Raw genomic sequence first — 12,509 nt, 5'->3', positions numbered from 1 at the left:
GCATGGTCGGATAACATTTGTGAAATGGTTATGATGGAGGGCCCCTGCTGCTAACGCTTCGACTATCAACAACTGTCACCTGCTGAAACTATGAAACAGGGGGCCATTGTGACGAGGTGACACATCACCCTCAAAATCACATCCATGATTACTGCACATGCTCTAAAAAGGCAGATCAAAGGAGAGGCCATGCTAAAAACTTCCTGGAACATGTAATTAAGTTCAAAGAAATGTTTGAATATGTATAATCATTTATGTATTTGACCAATGCAATAGAAAGTGTATGTAAGAAGAGTTGCTATGGTCAGCCGGTGTGCCTCTGGCTATGGCTACGCACCCAGCACTGTTAGTTTTGCTTTATTGTTTTTATCCCCTATTGTCCTTTATTAAAATTTTTAAATAATTCAGCTGAGGACTGGAGTTCATTTTCAAACTCCTACTATCCTTGAAGATCCATTAATGAACACCTTTTCTGCATTTGCCAGAGGTGTCCTGTAAATCTTCCCTTGCTTGAGTCTGGAGATCTGTTACCTGGATACAGTCACGAGCCTCCTTTAAGGCTCTTTTCTTGGGACCAGTTAAACAGGAGGCTGTGTTCTCAATTCTAAATCCTCCTTTTCCATTTCACACTGTAACAACCTAGTGCTGGTAGTCCACCTATAACTTCATGCCAGACTGACAATCCTGCCATCAGTTATCATCAAAGTGAAAGAAATGATGGACTTGTCTTTATAAACAAACTGTCGTTCTGCTGATAAATAAAATTGGATACTGAGAAAAAAAAGAAACAATAAGAAGATCACTAAATTCCATAGTAATTCCACTGAGTGACACAAGGAAAAGACAAACGGGGGGATATTCATTGGAAGGGGTCTCAAGTATTAGGCGTTTTGGGAAGTGTCCAGGTTTAGAGCAAATTTGGGGAAGAATCCCCCCAAAGGAGCTCTGGTGGGAAAAGCAGATCCAATCGGCCCCTCCCCCCAACTGGTCCGGGAGGAAAGAAAAATACCTCCTTGGAGAAAGGTGGAAAAAAAAACCCCTGTTTATTAAACAATAAGACCAAAACAGTATCAAAACAATGAGACCCCTTGCCACTCTAAAAGAGATGACAAACTGAGAAAACCCCGGGTTCAAGCAGCAGCTCACTCAGTCTCTGATCAGTCCCTCAGTGCTGGAATTGTCGCAGGCCAGGCCTGGCCCGATGGGCCACAGCTGCAGCTGCCGGTGCTCTCCTGGGTGTTCAGTCCAGAGCAGTTCCAAGAGGTCCAAAGAAAAGGGAAAAAAAACAGTCCAGGGAACTTCTTTGCCTCAGCTAGCTAACACTAACTAAAAAGCAAAAGAAGAGCTCTCTGTCCCGCTGTCTGTCCGCAGACAACACAGTCAGGAGCAGGAATGTGGAGGAGTGAGTGCAGTGTCTGAAAACAAACTGCGCGCTTCTTCTCTCTCCCCCTTCACTCTCTGTAACACTCTTAAAGGTACAAAACTTATTATTATTCAACATAAACAGAATGAGACGATTGGGGATAAAAGCATCATATAGTCAACCCAGGACATTCCACCCCTTATCCCCATATCGTCTGCTTACTACTAAAACTAATATAAATTCTACCTCTACAAGTACATATATGATACATCCATTATACAACTATACACAGACAATGGTAATAACATTCAGGAAACAGTGATATTTATACAGGTTTTATCCAACAATCAGGTCTCCCTGAGGTACACATCGTGTTCTTCCATCTTTTTGCATTATCCACCATGTGCAACCTGGTCCCTGAGCAAAAACAACCCCACAAATGGGTTTGTCTGTATCTGAGGCAGGATTAATCCAAACTGTCTTCCCTAATAAACCTCTGACATGTACCACTGGGACTTTGTCTCCATCTACTCTCTGCAAAGGCTCAGATTGGGCAGGGCCCACTCGGTTAGTAGAGCCTCGGGTGTTAACTAACCAGGTGGCTTTTGCCAGATGCTGATCCCAGTTCTTGAAAGATCCCCCACCTAATGCTTTCAATGTGGTTTTTAACAGTCCATTGTACCTGTCCACTTTGCCTGCAGCTGGTGCATGGTAGGGGATATGGTACACCCACTCAATGCCATGTTCCCTAGCCCAGGTGTTGAAAAGGCTGTTCTTGAAATGAGTCCCATTGTCTGACTCAATCCTCTCAGGGGTGCCATGTCTCCACAGAACTTGCTTTTCCAGGCCCAGGATGGTGTTCCGGGCTGTAGCATGAGGCACAGGGTAGGTTTCCAGCCATCCAGTGGTGGCCTCCACCATGGTCAGCACGTAGCGCTTGCCCTGGCGTGTCTGGGGCAGTGTGATGTAGTCAATCTGCCAGGCCTCCCCATACTTGTACTTGGACCACCGCCCACCGTACCAGAGGGGCTTCACTCGCTTGGCCTGCTTGATGGCAGCACACGTCTCACAGTCATGGATAACCTAAGAGATACTGTCCATGGTTAGATCCACCCCTCGGTCTCGTGCCCACTTATAGGTGGCATCTCTGCCCTGGTGGCCTGAGGCATCATGGGCCCATCGAGCTAAGAATAACTCTCCTTTATGTTCCCAATCTAGGTCTATTTTGGACACCCCTATCTTTGCAGCTTGGTCTACCTGCTCATTGTTTTGGTGCTCCTCATTAGCTCTACTCTTAGGTACATGGGCATCTACATGGTGGACCTTCACAGGCAGTTTCCCTACCCTGGTAGCAATGTCTTTCCACTCTTCAGCAGCCCAAATTGGCTTTCCTCTACGTTGCCAGTTAGCCTTTTTCCACCTCTCCAGCCATCCCCACAGAGCATTGGCTACCATCCATGAATCAGTATAAAGGTAGAGCTTTGGCCACTTCTCTCTCTCAGCAATGTCCAGGGCCAGTTGAACAGCTTTGAGTTCAGCAAGTTGGCTTGATCCACCTTCTCCTTCAGTGGCCTCTGCCACCTGCCGTGTGGAGCTCCATACAGCTGCTTTCCACTTCCGGTTCATTCCCACAATGCGGCAAGAACCATCAGTAAAGAGAGCGTATCGTGTATCTTCTGCTGGCAGTTGGTTGTATGGTGGAGCTTCTTCACCCCGTGTCACTTCTTGTTCTCCTTCATCAGAGAGACCAAAGTTTTCACCTTCCGGCCAGTTTGTAATTATTTCCAGAATCCCAGGGCGATTCAGTTTTCCAATACGGGCGCGCTGTGTGATAACAGCAATCCATTTGCTCCATGTAGCACTGGTGGCATGGTGCGTAGAGGGAACCTTTGCTTTGAACATCCATCCCAGCACGGGTAGTCGGGGTGCCAGGAGGAGTTGTGCTTCAGTGCCTATTACCTCCGAAGCAGCCTGGACTCCTTCATAGGCAGCCAGGATTTCTTTCTCTGTTGGAGTATAGTTGGCTTCAGACCCTCTGTAGCTTCGACTCCAAAATCCCAGTGGTCGACCCCGAGTCTCCTCAGGCACCTTCTGCCAAAGGCTCCAGGACAAGCCATGGTTCCCGGCTGCAGAGTAGAGCACATTCTTCACCTCTGGTCCTGTCCTGACTGGGCCAAGGGCTACTGCATGAGCAATCTCCTGCTTGATCTGTGCAAAGGCTTGTTGCTGCTCTGGGCCCCAGTGGAAAGTGTTCTTCTTACGGGTGACCAGGTAGAGAGGGCTCACGATCTGACTGTATTCAGGAATATGCATCCTCCAAAAACCTATGGCGCCTAGGAAAGCTTGTGTCTCTTTCTTATTGGTGGGTGGAGACATTGCTGTGATCTTGTTGATGACATCGGTGGGAATCTGACGCCGTCCGTCTTGCCACTTCACTCCCAGAAACTGGATCTCTTGAGCAGGTCCCTTGACTTTGTTCTTCTTGATGGCGAAGCCAGCTTTTAGGAGAATCTGGATAATTTTCTCCCCTTTCTCGAACACCTCTGCTGCTGTCTTCCCCCACACAATGATGTCATCAATATACTGCAGATGTTCTGGAGCCTCACCCTTTTCCAGTGCAGCCTGGATCAGTCCATGGCAGATGGTGGGGCTGTGCTTCCACCCCTGGGGCAATCGGTTCCAGGTGTACTGCACGCCTCTCCAGGTGAAAGCAAACTGAGGCCTGCATTCTGCTGCCAGAGGAATGGAGAAAAATGCATTGGCAATGTCTATAGTGGCGTACCACCTTGCTGCCTTGGACTCCAGCTCGTACTGGAGTTCCAGCATGTCCGGCACAGCAGCGCTCAGGGGTGGGGTCACTTCATTCAATGCACGATAGTCCACAGTCAATCTCCATTCTCCTTCAGATTTTCGCACAGGCCAGATGGGGCTGTTGAAGGGTGAGTGGGTCTTGCTGACCACCCCTTGGCTCTCCAGCTCTCGGATCATCTTATGGATGGGGATCACAGCATCTCGATTCGTTCGGTACTGTCGGCGGTGCACTGTTGAGGTGGCAATTGGCACTCGTTGCTCTTCCACCTTCAGGAGACCTACTGCAGATGGGTTTTCTGACAATCCAGGCAAGCTGTTCAACTGCTTGACACCCTCTGTCTCTACAGCAGCTATTCCAAATGCCCATCTGAGTCCCTTTGGGTCTTTGAAATACCCACTTCGAAGGTAGTCTATGCCCAAAATACATGGGGCCTCTGGGCCAGTCACAATAGAGTGTTTCTTCCACTCATTTCCAGTCAGGCTCACCTCAGCTTCTACCAGAGTAAAATCCTGTGATCCCCCTGTCACACCAGCAATAGAAACAGACTCTGTCCCCACATGTCTTGATGGGATTAATGTGCATTGTGCACCAGTGTCAACCAAAGCTTTGTATTCTTGTGGTTCATATGTGCCAGGCCAACGAATCCACACAGTCCAAAAAACACGGTTTTCCCCAGCCTCTACCTGGCTAGAGGCAGGGCCCCTCTAAGCCTGGTTATCCTTCTTTCCCTGGGCATATGTCTTGGAGGTTCCTTCAAGGGGATCAAAAATATTGTCATTATCATCATATGTGACAGTTCGGCTACTGGCCACTGGAGCTGCTTCCCTTTTGGAACTTCCTCTCTGAATCTTCAGTTGTCTCACCCGTTGTGCCAGAGCAGAGGTAGGTTGTCTATGCCATCTCCTCATGTCTTCTCCACAATCACGCAAATAGAACCACAGCTCAGCTCGTGGGATGTACCTTCTCTCGCCGTCTGGGGAACGTCTGCGTTGGGTACCAGAACCTCTGATCTGTACCGCCGAGATTTGGAGAAAGCTCTCTTTAATCTCCTCCCTCAGTTTCTTGTGACCCTCCTCTATCTTGTCCTCTAATTTTTGAAGACGTGTTTCCACCGCTGCGATTCTGGCATGTGTTGGGCCATTCACAGTGTCTGCATGCGCTCGGAGCTTCTTTGCCATGTCCAGCACAGTCTCCTCACCATCATCCTGCTTCATCATTGCTAAAGCAGAAGCATATTCTCGTGGCCCAAGTCGTACAAGTTTTCTCCACATCACAGATGTGCATGGTACCAAGTCTGGATTTACAATGTTTCCATCATCTGAGAAGACAATCTCAGCTACTGCCATTTCCCTCAGGCGTTGAATCCCTTGTTCTATAGTTTTCCACTGGGTTTGCTGCATATAGAGATCGTCTGAGCACAGGTATCTTTGTGCTACACTTCTTAGGACCCGTTCCCAGAGGCTCTGAGAGTTAGCCCCCCTCATCATTCCTTGATCTATGGCAAGATCCTGTGACAGGGATCCCAAATGCCTGGCTTCAGTGCCATCCAAAATTGTAGCCTCGCCTGCAGCATCCCAGAGACGGACCAGCCAACTAATTATGGATTCATCAGACCTTCGAGTGTAGTCCTTCCTTAGGCCACGAAGGTCCTTCAGGGAATAAGACTCAATATTTGCGTCTGATCTTGCACCTGCTGCTTTGACTCCTGATTTTACGTCAGGAGGCATTGAGGTTCCTTCTCCTGTATCACCATCATCATCATCATCCACTGGTCGATCAGTTTTTTCCGTGCGTTTCCCACTTCTAGTACTGGTAGCAACAGCCATGGGTTTAGATGCTGGCTTAGGCTCACTGTCTGGTCTGGCTGCTGGCTCCGAGCCTGGGCTGTTGGCTACAACTTGAGTGACTGGGATAGCTGATTTATCTCCCTGCCCCCCTGCCTCTGTCTGCTGCCCGACAGTATCTAACAAAGTGCGATAAGCATAGGCCAGGGCCCAGCTTATTGCAATTAGCCTTTTCTCCTTAGAATCGTCATGGCACTTCTCCTTTAGGTATTTCCCCACCTCTGCTGCGTTCTGAATTTGTTCCCGTGGGAAATCCCAGTCTACAGGATCAGAAAATTCCTTCAGGGTTTGGCCTATATTTTCCCATTTTCCACCCCACTCAGGATTTTTCATGCCTGCATCTGCTTCTGGATCAGGGGTCTCACCAGCTCCTCTGGATATCTCAGCCCTCATTCTAGAGAAGCTGCAGACCATATAGAGGAAACTTACCAAATTAAATACCAGAAAGATGGTCTCTTTAACATTCAGGGGAAACTGAACATTCTCAAAAAGTGACATAACCGATCCAAAGGAGAAGAGGGAAAGGGAAGGCTGGAAAGTCTCATTCTTAGCTCCTCCTCTAACAGACTGAGTGTAGTTACTAATAAATTCCCAAAACATACCACTGGAATTGGGATGCAGGGTCGGATGAAGAAACCATAAACCATACATGCTGTAAACAGAGGTCAGTATCTTTTTGAACGCTTTATAAATCATTATCACCAAGGCCAGCACAACAGCTATTCCAATCCGTACCCCTCTACCGTAAAAATTACTTGTTAAGGACAATAATCCTAATGACCAGAAAGGTATTGAAACCTCAAAAAGGTCTAGAGCCCAGAGCCATACAGAGGCGTTCACAACCAGAGACATCAGGGGTTCAAGCAGCATAGCTACTAACTGCTTTAACAACAACAGACACACAATTAATAGGGCTTTTTTCCACATTTTCCAGCCGCGCATTGGGCGCCAATTCATGTATTTGTCCAGGTTTAGAGCAAATTTGTGGAAGAATCCCCCCAAAGGAGCTCTGGTGGGAAAAGCAGATCCAATCGGCCCCTCCCCCCTCAACTGGTCCGGGAGGAAAGAAAAATACCTCCTTGGAGAAAGGTGGAAAAAAACCCCCCTGTTTATTAAACAATAAGACCAAAACAGTATCAAAACAATGAGACCCCTTGCCACTCTAAAAGAGATGACAAACTGAGAAAACCCCGGGTTCAAGCAGCAGCTCACTCAGTCTCTGATCAGTCTCTCAGTGCTGGAATTGTCGCAGGCCAGGGCCGGCCCAGTGGGCCACAGCTGCAGCTGCCGGTGCTCTCCTGGGTGTTCAGTCCAGAGCAGTTCCAAGAGGTCCAAAGAAAAGGGAAAAAAAACAGTCCAGGGAACTTCTTTGCCTCAGCTAGCTAACACTAACTAAAAAGCAAAAGAAGAGCTCTCTGTCCCGCTGTCTGTCCGCAGACAACACAGTCAGGAGCAGGAATGTGGAGGAGTGAGTGCAGTGTCTGAAAACAAACTGCGCGCTTCTTCTCTCTCCCCCTTCACTCTCTGTAACACTCTTAAAGGTACAAAACTTATTATTATTCAACATAAACAGAATGAGACGATTGGGGATAAAAGCATCATATAGTCAACCCAGGACAGGAAGTCTGTACCTTTCACGTACCTCAGCCAATAGAGAAAGAGAGAGGGACACGTGGTTGGGAAATTGGGATAAAAAGGAGGCTGCATCCCCTAAAAATTTGAGAGACCCCATGGCAAAAGCCCCATGGCCTCTCCTTTTATTTGAATAAAGTTACAGAAGCCAATTGTCTCCTTTTTGGACATAAACCTCTGGTGTTTGTAGGTTAATTTTCCTGACATCTAGGGGGCTCTTGTCTGGTATATTTCCACTGTCCGGGGGCGGTGGGCAGCAAGCGGAGCTAAAGGCGTGCCACATCCAGTTTGGGGGATTAGCTCCACTTGGTGACAGCTGGCACCAGGCAATTGATTGGGTTCCCGAAACTGTCCAGGAGACAGACAAGGGGCAGACCAGGGGTCTGTGAAGAGCCTACAGGGAAAGACCGCTGCAAATCTCACCGGTGAGTAAAGTTGGATCTTCAGGGAGTAAACCTGGGAGGGCGCTCATGAAGAGTAGCACAGGTAAAACAGGGCATCTATGGAGGGTTGCAAAGGTAAAGCCCCGGCAAAAGGGATGACAATCCCAAAATATCTCCGAAGAATCCTGTGGAAGAATGTGGAGTTGGTTTACACATTCTCCTAGAGATAATTAAGGACATAGATGCCCAAAGAGGGCAATAAGGGAAAGTCAAGAAGGGGTCTCGACAATCCATGCCCAGGGGAGCAATAACTCTTGACAACAGGAGATGGACAAATAGTGGTGCTATGTTGAGAAAAGATTAGGTGAAGGGAAATGTAGAGAGATATGGTTGAGGCAAGGAGTGGCAGGACTGGGCGTGGAAGTGAGGGACCAGGAGCATGGGCTGGGGGCCTATGGGGGCTGTGGGGCAGCTGGGGCTCAGCGCCTGACTCCGCCACCCCCGGGCAGGGTCGGTAGCAGCAAGAACTGAGTGGCAAGAAGGTTGCTGGCCAATTGGAGTTAAACATGATGACTTTGAAAACTGTATAAAAGTGGGCTGTAACATTAAAGTGGGGCTTTTGCCACTGAAACTTTGAAGTGTTGTGCCTGTCTTTGCATGATCGTGTAGCGACAGGCTCTGGTATATGGTGTGTGATTGAGCACAAAGGAGAAGAACTATCTGAGAAATGCAGATTGTACATGGAAGGATTAGGATTTTCTTTTAAGGATTTTGCTTGGTTCACTGGAAAAATGAATGGTTTTGAGCTGTGAGAAAATGAGTCCCTACAGACAGTAGCAGGGGTGGGAGCTAGAGGAAGAACAGAAGAAGCCCTTGGATAAACTGGTTAGAAAGATACAGCAAGTGTATGTAACAATGGATGAGGAAAAGGTGAAAGCAAAGGCAAAGAGTTTTTACAGCCCCAGAGGGATAAATCTCAAGACCCAAAGGGTCCCCCAGGATAGAAGGGACAGAATTGGCCACAAGGAAGTGGCAGAAGCATTCCCTCCTCAGCAGGGGAGTATTGTAAATCAAAGGTGACTCTGACATAGGGGAGAGAGAATGATGCATCTGACTCCTTTGATATCAGAAGGCTAATTAATTACTTTATTATAATATACCATGTACATTTCATCTAAACTGAATCTGCCATGCACTCACTCTTGCTCACACCTGCTCACACTGCACTGAATCTCGTGACTGTCACCCGACAGTCCACACACACACACACACACGCACACACTCTTGGCCCTGATAGGCCAAGGAAACAAAACATCCTCACTTTGGATAAACAATCTCCATATTTCATTCTGCTTTGGCACAGCACAGGCACAGCAAGTGATAAGAATTGTGTTTTCCCTTTCTCTGAGGTTCAGAGAATGTGAATCTCAGAAATCCTTGGGAAGAATTGTGCCTTGCTTTTCTCTGTGAAGAGAAATGTGGCAACAGGGGAGAGCCAACCCAAACAGCAGTTGGATAGGAATTGGTGTGCTATCTGCAAGGCAGAGGGACACTGGAAGCAGGACTGTCTGCATAGACAATTGGACCCTCAGGAAGAGGAAGTCCAGAGGATAATGGAGATGGACTCTTAGGGGTGTCAGGGGCTCCCATTATACCAGAGACCCACCACACTGAAGCCCTTGCTACCTTTTAAGGTGGGTCTGGATTCAGAGGAGCTGTGTTTCCTGATAGACACAGAAGCCTCTCGATCCACTTTGCATTTTATCTCTAGGGGGAGAAAATTGTCAAAAAGATCATTGATTATTCAAGGGGTGAGTGGAAAGGATGAATGGGTGTGTTTTATTCAACTGCTGTTAGTAGATGTGGAGAATAGGTTTCAAATGCATGAATTCCTCTTTGTTCCTACTTGTGATCATAATTTGCTGGGAAGGGATTTGATGGCTGAAGTGGGAATGCAAATTAGTATTATCAAAAAATTATACAGAAGCTAACACTGTGGCAACTTTGAGTAAAATGTCTGAGAAGGTTTATGCTGAAATCAATCCAGAAGTGTGGGCAGCTTCAGGGAAGATGGTAAAACAAAAATTGACATGGACAGTCCTCGCGCAGGGATATACAGAGTCACTGATTTTGTTTGGACAAGCCTTGCAGAAAATATTGAGAGTTTACTCCACCCGCAGGAGTTAGGTTGTTGCAATATGTGGATGATTTGCTTTTATCAGGGGAACAGGAAAAGGTGATTGAAGAAGCTACTGTGAAGCTGCTTAATTTTCTTACTAAATAGGGACTTAGAGTGTCTGAAAAGAAGGTGCAGTTGGTAGAGAAAATGTTAAATATTTGGGAGACATGTTGACTGGATGGTTACGGTGTATTGATCCAGAAAGAACACAAGGAATTTTTCAAGTACCATTATCCCAAATAAAGAAGGAGTTTTAGGGTTGATGGGATACTGCAGAGCATGGATTGAAGATTTTTCTGTTTTGACCAGACCTTTATATGACTTTTTAACCCAAAACTGTCCTAATGTTGTGATAGGGATACTAGAAAGAGAGCAAAAGCTTTAGAAATTTAAAAGAAAAATTCATTAATGACCCAGTATTAGCTCGCAGAAAAGGAATTTGAGTTATATGTGGATGATAAACAGGGCCATGCTAAAGGAATTTTGGTACTGGAACACAGGGGAATGTTTTGCAGAGAAAAGAAAAAACCCCACAACTTCGTAAAAGTTGTAAAGCTCAGTATGTTTATTACAGCGGTGGACACGTGCAAAGATTGCTCTCCTCAAAAAAGGCATGCGTACCTCTGAGAACTTCAGGTCTCTTTTTATCTCTCTCTCAAATACATATGCATACAGTTTCACAATAGGTTCATACATCTTCATTTTTATGGGTTTTGTGTGAGTTTTACCACTAGTTCCTTTTTATCAGAAATAATTCCGAGGTCAGGTTGACTTGCCCTTACAGCAGTCCCTGTCTCTCTCTATCATCTTCTGTCTCCTCCCCTTTATCTCTGTCCTTCACTGAAGTAACTTCACTGAGCTTAGGCCGTGCAGTCTGGCTAAATAACTATGGTTTCTAGCCACAGACTCAACTCCAAAATGTACATTTCACCTAAATTAAAATGGATTTCTATCCTGGAAAATTTTCACTTTGCTTCATTCCCCCCTTTCCTAAAAGGAGGAAGTAAATTCTTTTACTTCGTACAAATTCCTATGACAACAATTGTACCTTAGTGCTTTACCATGAATGTTTGATAATGGATAATCTAAAATTTATTCTAACTAATATTAACAAAACTACAGTAGGATAACACAACTTATTAAAGATTCCATTTGCAGTTGGTGACCACCTAAAGACCACATCCCACCAGTGATGATCTGCATTTTGTTCTATTCTTTGCAGAATTCTAGTTATTTCTTTTGTATTATGTTGGACAGTAATTAAGGGTTTCTTTCCACTTTCTTGGATTTCCTTCAAGATCTCCAGTAGGTCTTGGTGCTTAATTAATTGTTTTACTATTGTAAGGTCCATCCCAAAAGGGGTAGGTGATAATCTATGTTACATCGTGTAATTGGTTTTAACCAGCTGGTGGGACGTCACTGGTGCCGAGTACGAAAAATCACACCTGATAATCTTAAAAAAAATTACAAATACAGAAATTAGAATGATTTATACTAGACAAAATAACAGCATTGCTATCAATTTTTACAGCAGCACAAGCAGTTCTCAGGCACACACACTCTTTTCCAGTATATACGAGCACAGTTTTCTGGTCAGTGACTGGATGAATATCGAAGTGACAAATACTCTGTTCAGTGTCTGAACACACATCTTGGGCATTAACAGTATTGCTTTCACAAATGAATCTCATCTGTTCTCTAGAAATGCAGGATTCTAAGCTTACTGTTTGCCACTTTTCATTCATCTTTCGTGCCCACACTCTGTGTTCTGAGGGGTATTATTTTTTCATGGTTTAATCCTAGGGCAATGATGGGATGGATAACATAAACAGTGGCATTACGTATGGTAAGCACAAAGGCAGTGGCCACATTAGAAGCAGGATCATAGGTGAAATTCACCATAGTCCACCAGGATTGAAACTTCCTTTCAAAATCAATTGCATTATCCCACTCAATTTTCCGAATTTCAGCTGGAAAATTACCTTGACCCCTTTCCCGTACGATCAGAGCTGCTGTTGCTTGCATTTATAACTGTGCTTGTATACAAATGAAAGCTAAAGACTGTCGCAGACATTTTTTTATAGAAATCCTTTCTTTGGGATTTGTTCATCTTCTGGGAAGCTGAGGCCCCAGAAGAAGAATGTAAACAATTGTTATCGGCTGGTGTGGAATGCAACAGGTGCAGCGGTGATTTGGCTTCTGTGAGTGTTTGGATTTACTGACCACTCACAGGAGAGTTTGTCCTTGCTTTCTGCTGGACAGAGAACTTTGTTATTCATTCTTTTCTATGCTATTC

This window comes from Zonotrichia albicollis, chromosome W (assembly GCF_047830755.1).
Source record: "Zonotrichia albicollis isolate bZonAlb1 chromosome W, bZonAlb1.hap1, whole genome shotgun sequence".
NCBI classification, from domain to species: Eukaryota; Metazoa; Chordata; class Aves; order Passeriformes; family Passerellidae; genus Zonotrichia; species Zonotrichia albicollis.
The sequence above is the reverse complement of the archived record's forward strand: the minus strand, read 5'-3'. Positions refer to the sequence as shown.